Raw genomic sequence first — 21,469 nt, 5'->3', positions numbered from 1 at the left:
AGAAGATATGATAGAAAAATATGCCTGATTAGGCTATTTGTAGATCAGAAGCTTTTTTTCTCTCCTCTCTTATAATATTGAACTTCTTATCATCCATTGATATGGAATAGTGGGAGACTCAGGATCAATAAAAGGAAATACCTTTTCTCATGGCACATCATTAAACTGTGGGGTTCATTGCTTACAAGATGTAGTTGTTATTGCTTCCAATTCAGATGGCCTTAAAGTGGGTTTAAACAATCCATGAAGGATAAAGCTGGTTACTAGTCAGGATGGTTATATATCACTTTCAGTGTCAGAGGTAGAACATCTCTGTTTATCTTTCCATGAAGGATGCAAGATGGAGGTGAAATTGCACTCATGTCCTACTGGAAGTCATCTGATTTGCTATGGAGAAAATAAAGTTAGGTAAAATGGATCCTTGGTCTGATCCAAAATTGCTTTCCTTATATTCTTTCTAGGAGACAAACACTGACAGCTATCTTGGTACTCTACAGCTATGGGGCAACACACTCAGTTTTTATTAAGAAACCAAGGGCAACCTCTGCAGTCTGTGCAGCCCAGAAAAAGCATCACAAGGGCTAATGTGACCCCAGACATTGGTTAGAAAAGGAACAGATGCAACAAGTGTAACCTCACATTTGTCATAGAGTTTGAAGGGGCCCCATGGACCATCAGGTCCAACCTCCTGCTCAATGCAAGATCTCCAGCTAGAGCATCCACCACTGCTTTCCAAACTCCTTTTGAAGACATCCAGAGAAGGAGACACATATGTAAGGTCTTCAAAACTAAGGAAGATACATTGGTTCATTCTTTTACTTCTTTTTCTCAAGCCCTTTCTTCCTTTTGTGCCATTTGGACTGTAAGTTTGAAGGCAAGACATCAAGTAGAAAGCTTATAGATATCACACTGCATTATAGCTGCATCTGTATTTATACACATTCGGCCATACATATGCCCGTCACTTATATGGAAGTTTAATTGTGCTGATTTCCTTCAAAGAATTACAACTAGGAGTTACAGTTTGGTTAGGTGAGGATAGCTGCAATTTTTGGTAAAAAAGGAAACTATCCTATAGGAGTGCATAAGGGAATGGCCTTTATTCCTTGCAGCAAGTCAAGCCACTTTAAAGGCAAAATCCTATGTTAGTCCAAACTTGAGTAGATCACTTAAATCAATAATATTCATGTCCAGGATGGGAGTAAAGGATGCATCTACACTGTAGAATGAATACTTCTGGTGTCTCAGCAAACTACAACACCTAGGATCCCATAGCATTGATCCATGATGGTCAAAGTGGGGTCAGATTGCATTAATTCTACAGTTTAGATGCACCCTAAAATGCTGTACTGTGTCTATTCTACGTTGGACTAATATTGGATTTAGCTCCAGGGGCCCAAAAGGTTCAAGATGGCAAATGGGGACTCACCCGCAGGTAGTCCTGGGACTATCCGGGGGTGAGTCCTCACAGGCCCGATACCCCATTGGACCAGGGCCTTTCAGGAAGGCCTGGATCTAATGGGGTATCTAATTAATTTAATTTGGGGTATCTAATTAATAATTCACTTTTACCAGAGGCATTTAGACACCTCCAGTAAAACCAAGACAGGTACCGCTTTTTTTTTTTTTTTGCTTGTCTGGATTGACCCTAAGATTGCTAAATTAGGACTTGTTTGTATTAGAATATTTCAACCATTTCTCCCTGATGTCACCATATAACTTCAGTTAACTAAAGCTACTAAAGAGACAGATTTTGTTGGACTTAATCCCTCAGCTTTGGTGTATTAGCAGATCCAAATCATAAAGCTGGATGAAAACAGTAAACAATTTAATCAGTTGTTTTAATAACATACTCATTTCCAAATCACTTTACAATCTTTAAAACAGGGGTGGCCGATCTGTGCTGGTTCTGCAGCAAGAAACCAGAACTTGAAAGTTATGAATTACAAGCAACAGGGCTGCCTGTAACTACTTATTAAGATGTCTGAATGTTGGACTAGGACCTCTAGGATACCAAGGTTCAAATCCCTGTTCGGTTACAGAAACCCATTTGATGAGTATTGTTAATGTGGGATTTGTGTATTGATAGTGTTTAAATGCAATTTGTGCCATGCTTGTATTGCAACTGATTGCATCATCCAGAATGTACCATAGTGTGGGAAGAGTTAATTGCCAAGAAGCTATGATGACCTTGATGTGTGGCTGGAACTAGGGAGTATCCAGACACAAGTGTTTGTGCATAATGATTGCAGCAGTTCAGTTCTGTTCAGTTGAGTTCTGTCTGCCTAGAGTTCGAGTCAAGTTCTGTTGGAGAACAGAGCAGTCCTGTGTTCGTCTGTCGTCTGCAAGTCTGTTTGTGTTGATTACTGCTGCATACAGTAAAACTTTGTAAATAGTTTTACCAACATCTCTGAGTGTCTCTTGGTACTGCGTTCCACTGCTTCCATCCAACTACTGCTGCGCTGCAAATACTCTGACAAGCATGGGCAAGTGTTTCAACCTGAAAGGAGGACAATGGCAACCCTCCTCTGCACAAATCTAGCCATTAAGGAGGCCATAAATTGGAAATGACACAAAAACTAGAACAATCCCGCAACAAGGATGGAAAGAAGTTATATTTCAAAAGCAGTGCAATGAGTAAGAGCAGTATTCCTTTATTAGCATGAATGTTTCCAGTTACTTTCAAATGTTATTTTCACATTGCATTTTTAGAGGTAGGAGCCACGGTGGCGCAATGGGTTAACTGCTGACCTGAAGGTTGCCAGTTCGAATCTGTGAGATGGGGTGAGCTTCCATCTGTCAGCTGTAACTTGTGTGGACATGAAAGAAGCCTCTCAGTAACTCATCCAGGCATCTCCTGGGCAACGTCTCTGTAGATGGCCAATTCTCTTGCACCAGAAGCGACTTGCAGTATGTTCTCAATTCGCTTCTGACACAATTTAAAAATATTAGATGTATTTTTTTAAACAGGATTTGGGTCTTTTGTGGAGGAAAAGATACCACCAGGAAACAGGTTGGGATATAAATAAATTAATAAATTGATTAAATTTTTATCCATCTAAAATAACAAAAAAAGTTATAGAACTGTTATTTTTCCCAATATCACAGCAAGCCCCTGGATTAGGTTACTTCCAAAATGTTCTAATTTATAGTAGAGATGAATTAATTTTACAAAGTATTTTTCTGCACTCTGCTGGAAGGGAGGATATTTGCCCCATAACAAAGTAGCAGGCCTTCACATTTATCAACCATGTCTTCTCTTTTATTTGTTGCATTTAGACATCTTGGGGACAGGATTTAACTAGCTGTTGTTATCTGTTTCAAATAACTTTGAAAACGTTATATCATTTGTGTTGGAAACTGTGAGCAAACCCTTTCACTCTTTGATTAAGACCCAATAGGGACAGGGTTGTTATTTAGGGGATCAGAGCTGTCCGTTGCTGATGTCCTGCTTTAAAGATAAGAAGCAAATCCGAAGAGCTACAGACAAGATCTGTTTAGATCAGACTTTTCATCATATGTATCGTTTGTGTTTTGATCATCTGTAGAAGCATTGGCTGAACTTTGAAAAAAGGAACATACAAATTAAAGGGGAGAGCACTCAAGATTCTGAAAAGGGGAGAGAAAACTCGTGTGGATTTTTTATTTATTAAAAAAACATCAAAATGAATTTGAAAGAAATAGATACACACAAAAATGGTTTTATGTAGCTTAATTGTTATGAACTTCAACACACAAACACTTAAGTCTTACGGGGAACTATCCTTCTGGTAGAGCTCTATCATTGAGCCCAATAATGGTTCTTACTGAAAGCTGTCCTGGTAAAGCTCTATTATTTGGTCTTACTGGGAACTGTCCTACTGGTGTACCTCCATTATTGTGTCTTACTGAGAGCTGTCTTACTGGTAAAGTTCTATTATTGAGTCTTACTGGGAGCCATCCTATTGGTAAAGCCATATTAACATGTCTTACTGGGAGCTGTCCTACTGGTAAAGTTGTATTATTGGGTCTTGCTGGAGCTGTCCTACTGGCAAAGCTCTATTATTGAGTCTCACTGGGAGCCATCCTATTGGTAAAGCCATATTGACATGTCTTACTGGGAGCTGTCCTACTGGTAAAGTTGTATTATTGGGTCTTACTGGTGAAGCTCTATTATTGGGTCTTACTGGAGCTGTCCTACTGGTGAAGCTCTATTATTGGGTCTTACTGGTAGCTGTCCTACTGGTAAAGCTATATTATTTAGTCTTACTGGGAGCCATCCTAGTGGTAAAGCTCTATTATTGGGTTTTACTGGGAGCTGTCTTACTGGTAAAGCTCTATTATTGGGTCTTACTGGAAGCTGTCCTATTGGTAAAGCTCTATTATTGGGTCTTATTGGGAGCCATCCTACTGGTGAAGCTGTATTAACATGTCTTAGTGGGAGCTGTCCTACTGGTGAAGCCCCATTATTGGGTCTATTAATGGTTCTTACTGAAAGCTGTCCTCCTGGTAAAGTTCAATTATTGGATCTTACTGGAGCTGTCTTACAGGTAAAGCTCTATTATCTTACTGAGAGCTGTCCTACTAGTAAAGCTATATTAACATGTCTTACTGGGAGCTGTCCCACTGCTAAAGCTGTATTTACATGTCTTACTGGGAGCTGTCCTACTGCTAAAAGAGATTCCACCTGAACATTAGGAAGAACTTCCTCACTGTGAGAACTGTTCTGCAAACGAACTCTCTGCCCCAGGGTGTGGTGGAGACTCCTTCTTTGGAGGCTTTTAAGCAGAGGCTGGATGACCATCTGTCAGGGATGCTTTGAATGTGATTTTATTGCTTCTTGGCAGGAGGTTGGACTGGATGGCCCATGAGGACTCTTCCAACTATGATTCTATAACCCTCTATTATTGGGTCTTACTGGGAGCCATCCTACTGGTGAAGCTGTATTAACATGTCTTACTGGGAGCTGTCCTACTAGTAAAGTTGTACTATTGGGTGTTACTGGGAGCTGTCCTATTGATGAAGCTGTTTTAACATGTCTTCCTGGGAGCCATTCTCCTAGTAGACTTCTATTATTGTGTCTTACTGGGAGCCATCCTAATGGTGAAGCTGTATTAACATGTCTTATTGGGAGCTGTCCTACTGGTGAAGCTGTACTATTGGGTGTTAGTGGGAGCTGTCCTACTGGTGAAGCTGTAATATTGGGTGTTAGTGGGAGCTGTCCTACTGGTGAAGCTGTATTAACATGTCTTACTGGGAGCCATTCTCCTAGTAGACTTCTATTATTGTGTCTTACTGGGAACCATCCTAATGGTGAAGCTGTATTAACATGTCTTACTGGGAGCTGTCCTCCTGGTAAACCTCTATTGTTGGATCTTACTGGGAGCCATCCTAATGGTGAAGTTGTATTAACATGTCTTATGGGAGCTGTCCTACTGGTGAAGCTGTATTAACATGCCTTACTAGGAGCCATCCTAATGGTGAAGCTGTATTAACATGTGTTATGGGAGCTGTCCTACTGGTGAAGCTGTATTAACATGTCTTACTGGGAGCCGTTTTCCTGGTAAACCTCTATTATTGGGTCTTACTGGGAGCCATCCTAATGGTGAAGCTGTATTAACATGTCTTATTGGGAGCTGTCCTACTAGTAAAGCTGTACTATTGGGTGTTAGTGGGAGCTGTCCTATGGTGAAGCTGTATTAACATGTCTTACTAAACCTCTATTTTTGACTTTTACTCGGAGCCATCCTCCCAGAAAACCTCTATTATTGGATCCTACTGGGAGCTGTCCTACTGGTAAAGCTCATTTATTGGGTCCTACAGGGAGCCCTCTTACTGGTAAGCAGAATGAGGCAGCACATTTAGGGTGTCATGAAAGAGAAAAAAAGATAGTTGCTACTCTATTAATACTGTATCATTACTAACAGAATAGGGAAGGAGGTGCTTGGGTTCATAATTTGGAGGCAAAAATTATGTGTGTTGTCGAAGGCTTTCATGGCCGGAATCACTGGGTTGTGGTGCATTTTCTGGGCTGTATGGCCGTGTTCCAGAAGCATTCTCTCCTGACGTTTCGCTCACCTCTATGGCAGGCATTCTCAGAGGTTGTGAGGTAGATTAGAAAACTAAGAAAGGAAGGTTTATATATCTGTGTGAGGTCCAGGGTGGGAGAAAGAACTTTTGTCTGTTGGAGGCCAGTAGGATGTTGTAATTAATCACCTTGATTCACATTAATGGCCTTGCAAGCTTCATTACTGCCTAGGGGAATTTTTTGTTTGGAGGTGTTAGCTGCCCCTAATTGATTTATGTCTGTAATTCTGCTGTTTTCAGAGTGTTGTTCTTTATTTACTGTCCTGATTTTAGGTTTTTCTTATACTGTAGCCAGATTGTGTTCATTTTCATGGTTTCCTCGTTTCTGTTGAAATTCTCCACATGTTTGTACATTTCAATGGCCTCTCTGTGTAGTCTGACATGATAGTTGTTAGAGTGGGCCAGCATTTCTGAGTTCTCAAATAAGATACTGTGTCCAGATATATTATTTGAGAACACTGTCCTGGACCTTCCACAGATGTATAGAATCATAAGGTTTTCCCCTGACGTTAAGTCCAGTTGTGACTGACTCTGGGAGTTGGTGCTCATCTCCATTTCTAAGCCGAAGAGCCGGCGTTGTCCGTAGACACCTCCAAGGTCATGTGGCTGGCATGACTGCATGGAGCGCCCTTACCTTCCCGCCGGAGCGGTACCTATTGATCTACTCACATTGGCATGTTTTCGAACTGCTAGGTTGGCTGGAGCTGGAGCTAACAGCGGCCACTCACTCCGCTCCCGGGGTTTAAACCTGGGACCTTTTGGTCCGCTTCTGGAGCATGGTCATACAGCCCGGACAATGCACAACAACCCAAAAATAATGTGCTTGGCTCCGAGAACAACATAAAGTAGACAACTATTCCCTTCCTTGCCTTGGGCAACCAAAGCATCATCCATTGCTTGAATGGGGCCACAGATGGGCCAGGTGGTTTATGGGGTCATAAAGGGAAGGCTGAGCCACCAAGTCTTTGACTAATGTAATGAATGGGTTGTTGTATGTTTTCCAGGCTGTATGGCCATGTTCTAGAAGTATTCTCTCCTGACGTTTTGCCCACATCTATGGCAGGCATCCTCAGAGGTTGTGAGGTATGGAGAAACTAAGCAAGGAAGGTTTATATATACAGTAGAGTCTCACTTAACTGACATAAACTGGCCGGCAGAATGTTGGATAAGCGAATATGTTGGATAATAAGGAGGGATTAAGGAATAGCCTATTAAACATCATCTTAGGCTTTGGTTTTACAAATTAAGCACCAAAACATCATGTTATACAACAAATTTGACAGAAAAAGTAGTTCAATACGCAGTAATGCTATGCAGTAATTACTGTATTTACGAATTTAGCACCAAAATATCATGATGTATTGAAAACATCGACTACAAAAATGCGTTGGATAATCCAGAATGTTGGATAAGCGGGTGTTGGATAAGTGAGACTCTACTGTATCTGTGGAAAGTCCAGGGTGAGAGAAAAACTCTTGTCAGTTGGAGGCCAGTGTGAATGTTATAATCACCTCAATTAGCATTGAATAGCTTCATCTCCTGGCTTCTTCCTGCCTGGGGGCATCCTTTGTTCAGAGTTGTTAGCTGCCCTTGGTTCCCCGGTTAGGTTGCTTAGTTTCTCCATACCCCACAACCTCTGAGGATGCCTGGCATAGATGTGGGCGAAACGTCAGGAGAGAGTACTTCTAAAACATGGCCATACAGCCTGGAAAACATACAACAACCCTGTGATCCCAGCCATGAACGTGGTTATGGGACCAGGCATTTGAGCATGAGTAGCAGCAAAAATGAGATAAGAATATATGACCTACTGACAGACCCCACATGAACATGGAAAGCGCCTTAAATGTATATTTAAATGTATAATTATGTATATTTTAATGGATATTCTTAATTTTATTGTAATTTTTAATCTTGATGGATTTTTAAATTTGATGACAACTGTTTTTAATGTGTATGGTTATACTGTAAGCCGCCCTGAGTCCCCTGATGGGTGAGAAGGGCGGGGTAGAAGTGATGTAATAAATAAATGAATAAATAAATGAAAGCCTTCGACAACACAATGTACAGTAGAGTCTCACTTATCCAACGTTCTGGATTATCCAACGCATTTTTGTAGTCAATGTTTTCAATCCATTGTGATATTTTGGTGCTAAATTCGTAAATACAGTAATTACTATATAGCATTGCTGTGTATTGAACTACTTTTTCTGTCAAATGTGTTGTATAACATAATGTTTTGGTGCTTAATTTGTAAAATCATAACCTAAGTTGATGTTTAATAGGCTTTTACTTAATCCCTCTTTATTATCCAACATATTCATTTATCCAAGCTTCTGCTGGCCCGTTTAGCTTGGATAAGTGAGACTCTACTGTATATATATATATATCTGTGGAAAGTCCAGGGAGAGAGAAGAATTCTTGTCAGTTGGAGGCCAGTGTGAATGTTGTAGTTAATCACCTAAATTAGCATTGAATAGCTTCATCTCCTGGCTTCTTCCTGCCTGGGGGCATCTTTTGTTCAGAGTCGTTAGCTGCCCTTGGTTCCCCAGTTAGGTTGCTTAGTTTCTCTCTATACTTCACAACCTCTGAGGATGCCTGCCATAGATGTGGGCGAAACGTCAGGAGAGAATACTTCTAGAACATGGCCATACAGCCCGGAAAACATACAACAACCCTGTGATCCCAGCCATGAAAGCCTTCGACAACACAATGTACAGTAGAGTCTCACTTATCCAACACTCACTTATCCAGTGTTCTGGATTATCCAACGTATTTTTGTAGAATCATAGAATCATAGAATCATAGAATCATAGAATAGTAGAGTTGGAAGAGACCACATGGGCCATCCAGTCCAACCCCCTGCTAAGAAGCAGGAAATCGCATTCAAAGCACCCCCGACAGATGGCCATCCAGCCTCTGCTTAAAAGCCTCCAAAGAACGAGCCTCGGAGGCTTTTAAGCAGTTTTCAATACATTGTTTTCAATACATTGTGATATTTTGGTGCTAAATTCGTAAATACAGTAATTACTACATAGCACTGCTGTGTATTGAACTACTTTTTCTGTCAAATGTGTTGTATAACATAATGTTTTGGTGCTTAATTTGTAAAATCATAACCTAAGTTGATGTTTAATAGGCTTTTACTTAATCCCTCTTTATTATCCAACATATTCGTTTATCCAAGCTTCTGCTGGCCCGTTTAGCTTGGATAAGTGAGACTCTACTGTATATATATATCTGTTGAAAGTCCAGGGTGAGAGAAGAACTCTTGTCAATTGGAGGCCAGTGTGAATGTTGTAGTTAATCACCTCAATTAGCATTAAATAGCTTCATCTCCTGGCTTCCTGCCTGGGGGCATCCTTTGTTCAGAGTTGTTAGCTGCCCTTGGTTCACCAGTTAGGTTGCTTAGTTTCTCTATACCTCACAACCTCTGAGGATGCCTGCCATAGATATGGGCGAAACGTCAAGAGAGAGTACTTCCAGAACATGGCCATACAGCCCGGAAAACATACAACAACCCTGTGATCCCGGCCATGAAATATTCAATGTAATGAATGTTTCAAGGCTTCTTTAAAGTGGCCCATATAGGGAGGGAGGAAACAAAAAGGGTGGTCTGGCAAGCCCCAAAGCCTTTTCACGTCCGTGTCTCTTAGCCAGCAGCTTAGAGGGAGGGGAAAATATAAATATAGCTGTGGATAGAATTAGATCTGGGAGGAATTAAGTGAACTCTGGGGTCTGCGAATAGGCCTGGCTGAGAAAAGTGGGTGAGCTGAGCAACTAAACAAGGAGGGGAGGGAGCGGGAGAAGAAGCGGATCAAAAGCTGATCCGGGGCGATTAAGTGGCCAAATGGCCGGCACTAAATCCCATCTGGCACATCCGCCGGATTCGGGTGGCAAAAAGGCGCAGGCAGCAGGAGAAAGGAAAGGGCAAAAAGCAGCAGCAACCATAAAGTCCGTGCAAAGGAGCGACAGAGAGAGAAATAGGTGCCAAGGGGGCCGCGAGAGACCAGCCGGACGAATCTCTCTACCTGGAGCAGCTCTGCGGATCCGCGGCGGGACTGGCGGGGCTTCTCAGTGGATGGATGGGCACCTTTGTGACATCCCAGACACCCACCGGTGACGCTGCCCACTCAGGACAAAGGTGGGGGAGTGGACGGGACGGGAGGACGGAGCTTCCTTAAGGTGGTTCTCTTAAAGCCACAGCTGACCTCCCATGGAGGAGATTAAAAAAACCCATACCTACTACTAGGTTATGTTCATTCCTAGCGATGACATTGTATTCCTTGCCATGTTTTTAAAATCTCTGGTTAATACAGTAGACTCTCAAGTTGATTTGCTTTTCATTACTGTATAGTAATAGTAATTATTATTACTATAATAACTATATTGCCCAGCAAGCCATCAGAACAAATGCAATTAAGGCCAAGATCTAAAAATCAGCTGATGACCCAAAATGCAGACTCTGCAAGGAAGCTGACGAAACCATTGAGCATATCCTCAGCTGCTGTAGGAAAATCGCACAGACAGACTACAAACAGAGGCACAACTATGTGGCCCAAATGATTCATTGGAACTTATGCCTCAAGTACCACCTGCCAGCAGCAAAGAACTGGTGGGATCACAAACCTGCAAAAGTATTGGAGAATGAGCACGCAAAGATACTGTGGGACTTCCGAATCCAGACTGACAAAGTTCTGGAACACAACACACCAGACATCACAGTTGTGGAAGAGAAAAAGGTTAGGATCATTGATGTCGCCATCCCAGGTGACAGTCACATTGACGAAAAACAACAGGAAAAACTCAGCCGCTATCAGGACCTCAAGATTGAACTTCAAAGACTCTGGCAGAAACCAGTGCAGGTGGTCCCGGTGGTGATGGGCACACTGGGTGCTGTACCAAAAGATCTCAGCCGGCATTTGGAAACAATAGACATTGACAAAATTACGATCTGTCAGTTGCAAAAGGCCACCCTACTGGGATCTGCGCGCATCATCCGAAAATACTTCACACAGTCCTAGACACTTGGGAAGTGTTCGACTTGTGATTTTGTGATATGAAATCCAGCATGTCTATCTTGTTTGCTGTGTCATACAATAATAATAATAATAATAATAATAATAATAATAATAATAATAATAATAATAATAATTCATTATTGCCATGATCCCTCTGTCAACAATCTTACAAAAAACAAATCTCGGCTATCAAACATCTAAGAAATCTCACAAAATTTCACAACTGATGTACATGGATGACCTGAAGCTGTATGGGAAAACGGAAACTGAAACTCAATCTCTGACCAACACTGTCTGAATTTTTAGCACTGATATCAGCATGGAGTTTGGCTTGAACAAATGTTCGACAGTGGCATTGCAGAAGGGAAAAATCATTGAAAGTGAGGGCATAATGGCCAAACAATAAAGTGTCACCAGCCAGAGGGCTATAAATATCTGGGCATATTACAGCTGAACAACATCAAGCATGAACATGTGAAAACTGTGGTCAGCAAAGAATACACACAAAGGGTCCGAAAAATTCTCAAAAGCAAGCTCAATGGAGGCAATACCATCAAGGCCATAAACACCTGGGCCATACCTGTCATAAGATATACTGCTGGCATCATAAACTGGACACAAGTGGAACTAGACAATTTGGGCAGAAAAACAAGAAAACTCATGACCATTCATCATTCACTGCACCCTCGCAGTGATGCTGACCGGCTATATCTGGCTAGAAGATCAGGTGGCAGAGGACTCTTACAAGTAAAACAAGCAGTCAAAGAAGAAGAACATGCCCTGGCAGAATATGTAAAGCAAAGTGAAGAACCTACTTTGATTGAAGTCAAAAATCAGAAACTCCTCAAAACACAGCAGACAAAGAATCAGTACAAGAAAACCGCACTACAAACTAGAGCTGACAGCTGGCACAACAAAACATTGCATGGAAAGTTCCTTGACAAAATTGAAGGAAAAGCTGATAAGGAGAATACCTGGCTATAGAAGGAGACAGAAGGCCTGATCCTTGCAGCCCAGGAGCAAGCCATCAGAACAAATGCAATTAAGGCCAAGATCAAAAAATCAGCTACTGACCCAAAATGCAGACTGTGCAAGGAAGCTGACGAAACCATTGATCATATCTTCAGCTGCTGTAAGAAAATCGCACAGACAGACTACAAACATAGGCACAACTATGTTGCCCAAATGATCCATTGGATCTTGTGCCTCAAGTACCACCTCCCAGCAGTAAAGAACTGGTGGGATCACAAACCTGCAAAAGTATTGGAGAATGAGCACGCAAAGATACTATGGGACTTCCGAATCCAGACTGACAAAGTTCTAGAACACAACACACCAGACATCCCAGGTGACAGTCACATTAACGAAAAACAACAGGAAAAACTCAGTCGCTAACAGGACCTCAAGATTGAACTTCAAAGACTCTGGCAGAAACCAGTGCAGGTGGTCCCGGTGGTGATCAGCACATTGGGTGCTGTGCCAAAAGATCTCAGTCGGCATTTGGAAACAATAGGCATTGACCAAATCACGATCTGCCAACTGCAAAAGGCCACCCTACTGGGATCTGCACGCATCATCCAAAAATACATCACATAGTCCTAGACACTTCCAGCATATCTATCTTGTTTGCTGTGTCATACAATAAAATAATAATAATAATAATTTTATTTTTATACCCCACCTCTATCTCCCCAGGGGGCGGCTTACAAATACAAAACGAACATACAATAATACCAAATACCAAGAAACACGCAAATGAAAATTAAAAAGCATAAAATAAAGTCACAATCATTTATATAACACAAGTTGAAATGCAGCGATAAAATCATAAAATGAACTGGGCAAAAGTACACTGAGTGAGACTTGTAAACATAAAGGAAATTAAAGTGCTATAAGATCACGGAGCAAACCTTAAAATGGGGTGAACCCTGAGGCTATATCAAAAAATTAACCATGCAGTTGCAACCAATCAGAGGTAACCACTAATATGAAAGTTTAACTTACAATGGGTGGTACTTATTCAAAAGCCTGTGTGAAGAGGCAGGTTTTCAGTCGCTACTCATTGTGAATCTTATATCTATTGAAATTTGCCGTTATATCTGCTTTAATAAATTCCTATTGCTACTACTTTGAATATAGCCACTCGGGGTCCCTCCATGAGGAAGAGAGGGCAGGATATAAAACTAAAGAAATAAATAAACAGTGTGTTGTCGAAGGCTTTCATGGCCAGGATCACAGGGTTGTTGTATGTCTTTCGGGCTGTGTGGCCAAGTTCCAGAAGTATTCTCTCCTGACGTTTCACCCACATCTATGGCAGGCATCCTCAGAGGTTGTGAGGCATGGATAAACTAGGCAAGGAAGGTAAATATATATCTGTGGAGAGTCCAGGGTGTGACAAGAGTCCTTTGTCAGTTGGAAGCCAGTGCTAATGTTTCAGTTAATCACCCTAATTTGCATTGGAAAGGTTTGTCTCTTGCCTGGAGGGCATCCTTTGTTCAGAGTCATTAGCCGTCCTTGGGGCTCCTCTGCCCTCAGAGTGTTGCTTCCCATCTACTGTTCTGATTTTTGAGTTTTTTAATACTGGTAGCCAGATTTTGTTTATTTTCAAGAGACAAACCTTTCCAATGCTAATTAGGGTGATTAACTGAAACATTAGCGCTAGCTTCCAACTGACAAAGGACTCTTGTCACACCCTGGACTCTCCACTGATATATATTTACCTTCCTTGCCTAGTTTATCCATGCCTCACAACCTCTGAGGATGCCTGCCATAGATGTGGGTGAAACGTCAGGAGAGAATACTTCTGGAACATGGCCATACAGCCCGAAAGACATACAACAACCCTAAATAAATAGTACTGTTCCATTATCTGAGTGGAGGCCACAAGGGGGTGCTAGACAGAGGATAGTCCATTTTACGGAGGGAAAGGGGGGTTGAAAATCATTTCTCCTTGTTTTCCTGTTATGCCCCCCACCCATGTCACTTTTGTGGAAACAACCCTTGTTTATGACATGGGAAGTGGGACAGGAGAATAACCAATGAAAACTAGGGACATTGTTTTCCTCCTTCAACTTCTCTACCCCATAAAATGGTCTATTCTACTCTGTCTAGTGCTCCATTTTGGTCTCTGCCCAGATAATGGAACAGTACCTATGTTTATAAATAAGACCATGTGCTTTATAAATAGTAAAGAATGATTAAATGCACATTCACGTGGAACAATAAAAAGAAAGAAAGACCAACTTTAAAATGGTAGAAGCACAAAGTTGTGGCAAAGAAGCACAAAGTGAAGAGGCTGAAGCATCATTTTCTTCATCCTGTACTCATTCTAGCCTCCCTCCTCCTCTTTGCTCTCTCTCCCTCTCTCTCTCTTCATGAAGCCAAACGTACCAGGAATAAAAACCACACAAAATCAACTAACCCAAAGTTCCTCAAAGCGGACAAGGGCAAAGCAGACAGCAATTTCCCAAGAGTATGAGGCACGGAGGCTGCTCCCTTGAAGTTCTAAAGCCGTGTACTTTTGGGCTAGCATTCCCTCTGGTACTAATCCTTAACACAAAATTCTTCTCTTATGTCAAAGTGAAACCCAGCCGAGTGACAACTCTTAGCTCAAAACACTCTTAAGTTGGGATGCTCTTGGTTGCACTGTGCTAGGTTCATTCTGAGCTACACCATTTTATTCCTTGCCATGTTTTTCAAATCTCTGGTTAATTCAGTAGACTCTCAGTTAATTTGCTTTTAATCACTGTAGTTTAGTATCAGGTCAATACAGAGTTGATTTGGGAATCACCAAAACAGAAATAATAGGAACGCCTGAAATAGCACTGTTGTCATTTATGGATAATATTCAAATATCAAAAGAGTTAAAGGAACTAATCGCCAACTTGGTAACAGCAGCAAGATTGTTAATAGCCAAAAAATGGAAAGGAAGGGAGGAGTGCCAATTGGAAGAATGGTATAAGGAGATTTGGGATACTGCGATAAAAGATAAATTGACATGTAATATTAAAATTAAAAGAGGGTTATTAAAAAAGGATGATTTTGGGAAGATATGGGGAAAATTTATAGAGTTTGTATACATAGAAGGAAAGGGGGAAAAACCTGTAAAAGAAACAATGGAATTTTGGAAATTAATATTGTAATTGGCTGGTCTGGGGTGAAGGGATAGCACTAGGTGAAGGGTAGCAATAGGTAAATAATATGAGTATGTAATATAGTTAGAGAGTGAAAATACCATAGGAGCTATGATATACATAACTCTGTACTGCAAATTTGTTAAAGAATGTATAAGTTTCAAGTACTGAATATGTAAAATTCAAAATTTTTCAATAATTTAAATAAAAAAATACAGAGTTGATGTGATATGATAGTATGGTAGTTTGGTGCATAGTCTTAGGCCTATTTTTAATAGCAACTTTCAAGCAATCAGAAACTATATTTATTTAGCATCTGCTAATCTCCATGGGGAGTATTTAACTGTGGCTGGATCTACACTGCCAAAGTATGCAGTTTGTACCTAATTATATATAATGTATTATCGAAGGCTTTCACAGCTGGAATCACTGGGATTTTGTGTGGTTTCCAGGGCTGGATGGCCGTGTTCTGGCATCCAGGAATTTTCTCCTGGAAATTTGCCAGTCACAGATGCTGGTGAAACATCAGGAAAAATGCTGCTAGAATATGGCCATACAACCCAGAAACCACATAGCACCTATATATTTAGTGTAGAACCAAATACAGGCAGTTCCCGGGTTAAAAACATCTGACTCACAGTTAAGAACGGGTGGGACAACAGGAAGTGAGAGAAATCTATCCCTCATAAGGGAAATTTGTTGCACATAAGCAAATATCAGTCAAGTCCAAAGCAATAGACACACAAACAAGAGGAAAAAGGAAAAAAATCTTTACTCTTCTCAGCAGAGTTGCAAAACCAAAAATGAAGTAAACTCAACAAACTTACACAGTTCTTCATAGCAAAGAGCATTGCTGGTCAGTCATTGCACATTCAGCATAACCATCACCAACTGTATTCTAAAAACTCATACAGTTATACCCTACTGGGTGTGATCCAAGCTTGCTTGCTGACCTACATCAGCAGCTGCTAATAATAATTAACACAATAAGGTTTTTTTTTAACACACACATATATATCTGATCCTGTTACTACTTACTGTAACAAAATTCATTCCTGAAAGAATCAAGGGGGAAAGGTGTCTCAGCTGAAGCTTTATCATCAATGCTTGTTTCCACAACAAGCCAATTTTTTCAAAATCCAGAGATAGAAAGTAAGGTGAAATCTTCTGAACAGGGGCACAGATAGCAAAACAAACTCCACAGGGGTGTTTACTCTTCCCTATGCTATCCCAAGCTAAAACCTATATATTTTGGTTGGAGTTACACTTTAAAAATGCACCTGTTAAAAATCCAATTATTACAGTGTCAGAAAGTGATGTGAAATCTTCCGAACAGGGACACAGACAAGGGTGTTAACCCCAATTTTATTGAGAGCTCATATATATACATATATAAAAAGGTAACGGTTAAGTCCAGTCATGTCTGACTCTGGGGGTTGGTGCTCATCTCCATTTCTAAGCCGAAGAGCCGGTGTTGTCCGTAGACACCTCCAAGGTCATGTGGCTGGCATGACTGCATGGAGCACCGTTACCTTCCTGCCGGAGCAGTACCTATTGATCTACTCACATTGGCATGTTTTCGAACTGCTAGGTTGGCAGAAGCTGGAGCTAACAGTGGGCACTCACTCCGCTTCCGGGATTTGAACCTGCGACCTTTCGGTCTGCAAGTTCAGCAGCTCAGTGCTTTAACACACTTCGCCACTGGGGTTTCTTATATATATATATATATATATATATATATATATATATATATATACACATACATACACACACACATATACATACATACTAGCTGTGCCCGGCCACGGGTTGCTGTGGCGAAGTATGGTGGTATGGGAAATTAAGTATTGAGGAATTGGTGGTAGTTAAGGTAAAGGGTAAAGGTTTTCCCCTAATTCCATTATAAATGGGTTATATAGCTGTGTGGAAGGGCCTTGAGTCTACACTGCCATATAATCCAGTTAAAATCAGATAATCTGTATTTTATAGGCAGTGTGGAAGAGGCCTAAATGAGGCCTAACTCTGCCTGTCCCCTGGGCGGAGCTTAGCCTTCTAACTGGCAGCAATGGGATAAAAACAATTATTTCTCTCCCTCTAATTAGGACTTTGTTTTTCTTTTTGTTGTATGAACATAGAGGCATGGATGAGGGGTTGTTTTGCCAAGTTTAGTGTTTCTGAGATGTGTAGTTTTGTTGTTTTGTCCTAGGCCGAAATTTCATTACCCTTTTATATATATAGATATATATATATAAAGAGAGAGGGAGAGAGAGAGAGAGGTTGGAGTTACATTTTAAAAATGTACCTGTACCAACTTACAAACAAATTCAGTTTAAGAGTGAACCTACAGAACTGATTTTTTTCATAACTTAGGGACTGCTTATACTGTAGTTTGCACTCATCATCATCCATCTCCCAAAACATTTACTTTACTCCCAGCTCAAGAATCAAAAATAAAATGTTAGTGGACAGCAAAATAGATTTAAAGATGTGCTAAAAGCTAACTTTAAAAAATGTGGAATAAACACTGATAACTGGGAAGCATTGGCACTTGAGCATTATAACTGGAGGTCAACTGTCACCAACAATGCTTTGGATTTTGAGGAGTCACAAGTAGTGGGTTAAAAGGTGAAACATGCCAAGAGGAAGGTTCATCAAGCAAACCCTTGTCGGAACTGAAAATCTATGTTCTCATTGTGAAAGACCATGCAGATCCAGAAAAGGTCTTTACAGTCATTTACAAACCCATCACCAAGATTCTACCCCTGGAAGACAATCATACTTGGCCACGATTGATTGCCCATGATGATGATGAGTTTGAACTGTATTGAGCTACATTGTATGGTTTTTTAGCAGTGTAGAAATAACCTGAGAGTCTATTGCAGGGGTCCCCAAACTAAAGCCCGGGGGCCGGATGCGGCCCATTGAAGCCATTTATCCGGCCCCCACAGCAAAAGGGCAGAAGGGGGTTGGCCTAAATGATCCAAGGGGTCTCTTCTTCTCTTACAACCCTTATTTATTATTATTATTATTATTATTATTATTATTATTATTATTATTATATTGTATGATACAGCAAATAAGATAGATATGCTGGATTTTGTATCACAAAATCACATTATTATTATTATTATTATTATTATTATTATTATTATTATTAACATTGAGGCTGGGTGGCCATCCGTCACGGGTGCTTTGCTTGTGCTTTTGGTGCACAAAGGCAGAAGGGGGTTGAACTAAATGGCCCAAGGGGTCTCTTCCAACCCTCTTTATTATTATTAATAATAATAATAATAATAATAATAATAATAATAATAATACATTGAGGCTGGATGGCCATCTGTCAGGGATGCTTTGCTTGTGCTTTCGGTACACAAAGGCAGAAGGGGATTGGACTAAATGGCTCAAGGGGTCTCTTGTAATTCTCTTTATTATTATTATTATTATTATTATTATTATTATTATTATTATTAACATTGAGGCTGGGTGGCCATCTGTCAGGGATGCTTTGCTTGTGCTTTTGGTGCACAAGGGCAGAAGGGTGTTGGACTCAATGGCCCAAGGGGTCTCTTCCAACACTCTTTTTTATTATTATTGTTAATTATTATTATTATTATTATTATTATTGCTCAGTGGCCAACTATAGTCTGGCCCTCCAACAGTCCAAAGGATCGTGAACTGGCCCCGTGTTTAAAAAGTTTGGGGACCCCTGGTCTATTGTATGAAAGATCATTAGAAAAAATAATTTCAAACAAAGGTTCTTGCCTACACTAAGTCTAAAAGGTGGAGTGGTGAAAAGGGACTGGGGGCATGTGATTGTCCAATAGAATCATAGATTCATTGAGTTGGAAGAAACCCCAAGGGACATCCAGTCCAACCCCATTCTGTATGTAGGACTTGGATCTGTAAATGAAATTTCAGGGTAAGGGACTGGCAAACCTACCTCAGAGTATTCATTGCCTGAAAAAATCCTATGAAATCTATGTGGTTACCATAAGTTGGCAGGCAACCTGAAGCCATACACACAAAGCTGGGAAACGTTTTTAATGTTTTTTTTTTAAGTAGCATCTCGTACAGATTTAAAGAAAATGGATAGAGATGTTACATAATGATTTCAAAGGGGGAAGGGAGGTGGAAAGGAAAAGTGGAAAGCAAATAGAGTAAAGAACAGCTGATATTGATAAAAGAGAAAGAGGCTTTCTGTTGACTAAAATGGAACTATTTACAGTCCAGCACGAATAGAAGCGGGTGCTGAACAACTCCTTCACTGTCCTGTTGTTTGCTTTCAGATTACAAATTGAAAGAGCCCTGCCAATAAGCCTCTGTCCCCATCCTCCCAAACACAGAACAGGACCACAAGTAAAGGCTGGATACATCTAAACCACAGCATTGAAAAGTTTTTACAAAATCTCCTGGTAGGAAACATTTTCATTACTGCCAAAGGATGAATTGATATTTTTTGTTTGTGCTTCATCCTGTCTTTCTATTTTAAAAAGTCTTAACACAGCTCAAGGTAACAAGTGGCTATTTTGTTTCCCTCTTCTCTTTCTTCGATTTTTGTTTTTAAAGGCGCTAGCTAGCTTTCCTTGATGCTGATGGGAGTGTGAAAATGTGAAGTTTCTGAAGGGAAGAAAAACAACAAAATTTCACATGTCAAATAATAATACTTTAATTTTGATGGCGTTTCTCTCCATCCCCACAGATTTTTTTTTTATAATTTAGTGATAAATAACAGCCTTTTCAGCAAGGCTACAAGTTATGGAACTATCTTTCTGGGGCGGTGGGATTGCATCCTCCTGTGGGCAAAATATTATGCTGGAGATAGCAGTGCTGCTAATGGGATCTTCCATGTCAGATAGGCTTTTGCTAGCAGGCTCCACTAGCCAAATAATTCAGCTGCAATTCAGAGTATTCTTTCCTGGATTCAGCCCTATTAGTGCCACACCTTCTCCAAATAAACTGAACTCCAACTGTATTGATAGCCATGTCAGGGTGGGTTTTAAAAACACCAGCTCCACAGCACCCTGTGGTGATCCTTGGTGATTTATTGGTGATCCTTTGACTCTCACCAATTCATCCTTGGTCAGACTGCTTGCCCGGAGAAGCAGTACTGACAAACAACACCCCAGTCGCAAATCAGCTGAACGCAGCTTTATTCCATATATATATATATACAAAGGTATTTACAAGATACAAAGTCCATTGCTCATTGCAGGCATGCTTTCTCCTTGCCAATCAGCGGAGCACACACTATCGATAAGAGCACCTTCCTCAGCAGAATGACAAACGTCCTGTCAGACGGCTATCACTGAAACTGGCCTGCTGTTAACAGTTAAGTTGCTGGAATACATGTCTGGTATTCACAATTACAAACAGTAAAAACACTTGATTCATCATTTCATCCTTATACCCAAAATAAATCAACAAGCCACACACTTCCCAAGCTCAAATTCAATTTTTTTTTTTACAAAAATGCCCCCTTTTCCTTCCCAGCATGCATAATTCTATTAAACAATAGCATTTCTGGTTTACCCCTCAATTTTACCATTCATCTTGCACTCTTACTAGATGCCTTCCCATCCAATCCCATTCCTCTTTTGTGCCCCAGTGAATTATTATGAGAAAAGGAAGGAGCATTAAATGTCTCCAGATACATACATACACATAAAAGAGATACAATATTTAATAAAATATAGCACCCATGCCCCCATGAGCAGAGAATTTCAGACATAAATGGGAGGTGGGGAAGATCTCAATGCGAAGGGTTGCAAAGAGGTTTACACTGCATCCACACTTTTTTATATCAGTGAATGAATATGAGTGACACAACTGAACTGAAGCAGAAAGGACATATTGTTTTTTACATGCTGGGAGGTGAAAGAATAGTTCAAAAGCACATACCACATATTATAGGAACATGGAATATGAGAAGCATGAATTAGGGGAAGGCAGGCAAATAATGGAATATATGAACATTGCAATACTTGAGGTGAGTGAGTAAAGTGAACAGGAATGGGACAGAAAGGGGAGAAATCACCAAAGAAGAATTCAAACGTATAGCCAACACCTGTAGGGAAAAGCTTCGCAAGGCTAAAGTGCAAAATGAGCTCAGGCTTGCCAGGGACATAAAAAACAACAAAAAAGGCTTTTTTGCTTACGTTGGTAGAAAAAGGAAGAAAAAGGAGGCGATAGGGCCACTGCAAGGAGAAGATGGGGTGATGGCGACAGGGGATAGGGAAAAGGCAGAACTGC

The 21,469-nt window shown here is 40.6% G+C and overlaps 1 protein-coding gene across 2 annotated transcripts in view; it reads right to left on the bottom strand.

Moving 5' to 3' along the window:
• ldb3 (LIM domain binding 3) overlaps window positions 1-16,111 on the bottom strand; it is a 264,313-nt gene extending 248,202 nt beyond the window's left edge. Inside the window, exon 1 of one of the 2 annotated variants that reach the window (XM_062977395.1) lies at window positions 16,048-16,111. The gene's annotated coding sequence lies outside the window, so the exon portion shown is untranslated. Of the gene's footprint in view, window positions 1-10,097; window positions 10,223-16,047 lie in introns of those variants that run through there. The other variant, XM_062977393.1, reaches the window with a different exon arrangement.
• Between the last annotated feature and the right edge of the window lie 5,358 nt (window positions 16,112-21,469).

Source organism: Anolis carolinensis, chromosome 3, assembly GCF_035594765.1.
Source record: "Anolis carolinensis isolate JA03-04 chromosome 3, rAnoCar3.1.pri, whole genome shotgun sequence".
NCBI classification, from domain to species: Eukaryota; Metazoa; Chordata; class Lepidosauria; order Squamata; family Dactyloidae; genus Anolis; species Anolis carolinensis.
This window is presented reverse-complemented; position numbering and strand designations above follow the sequence as displayed.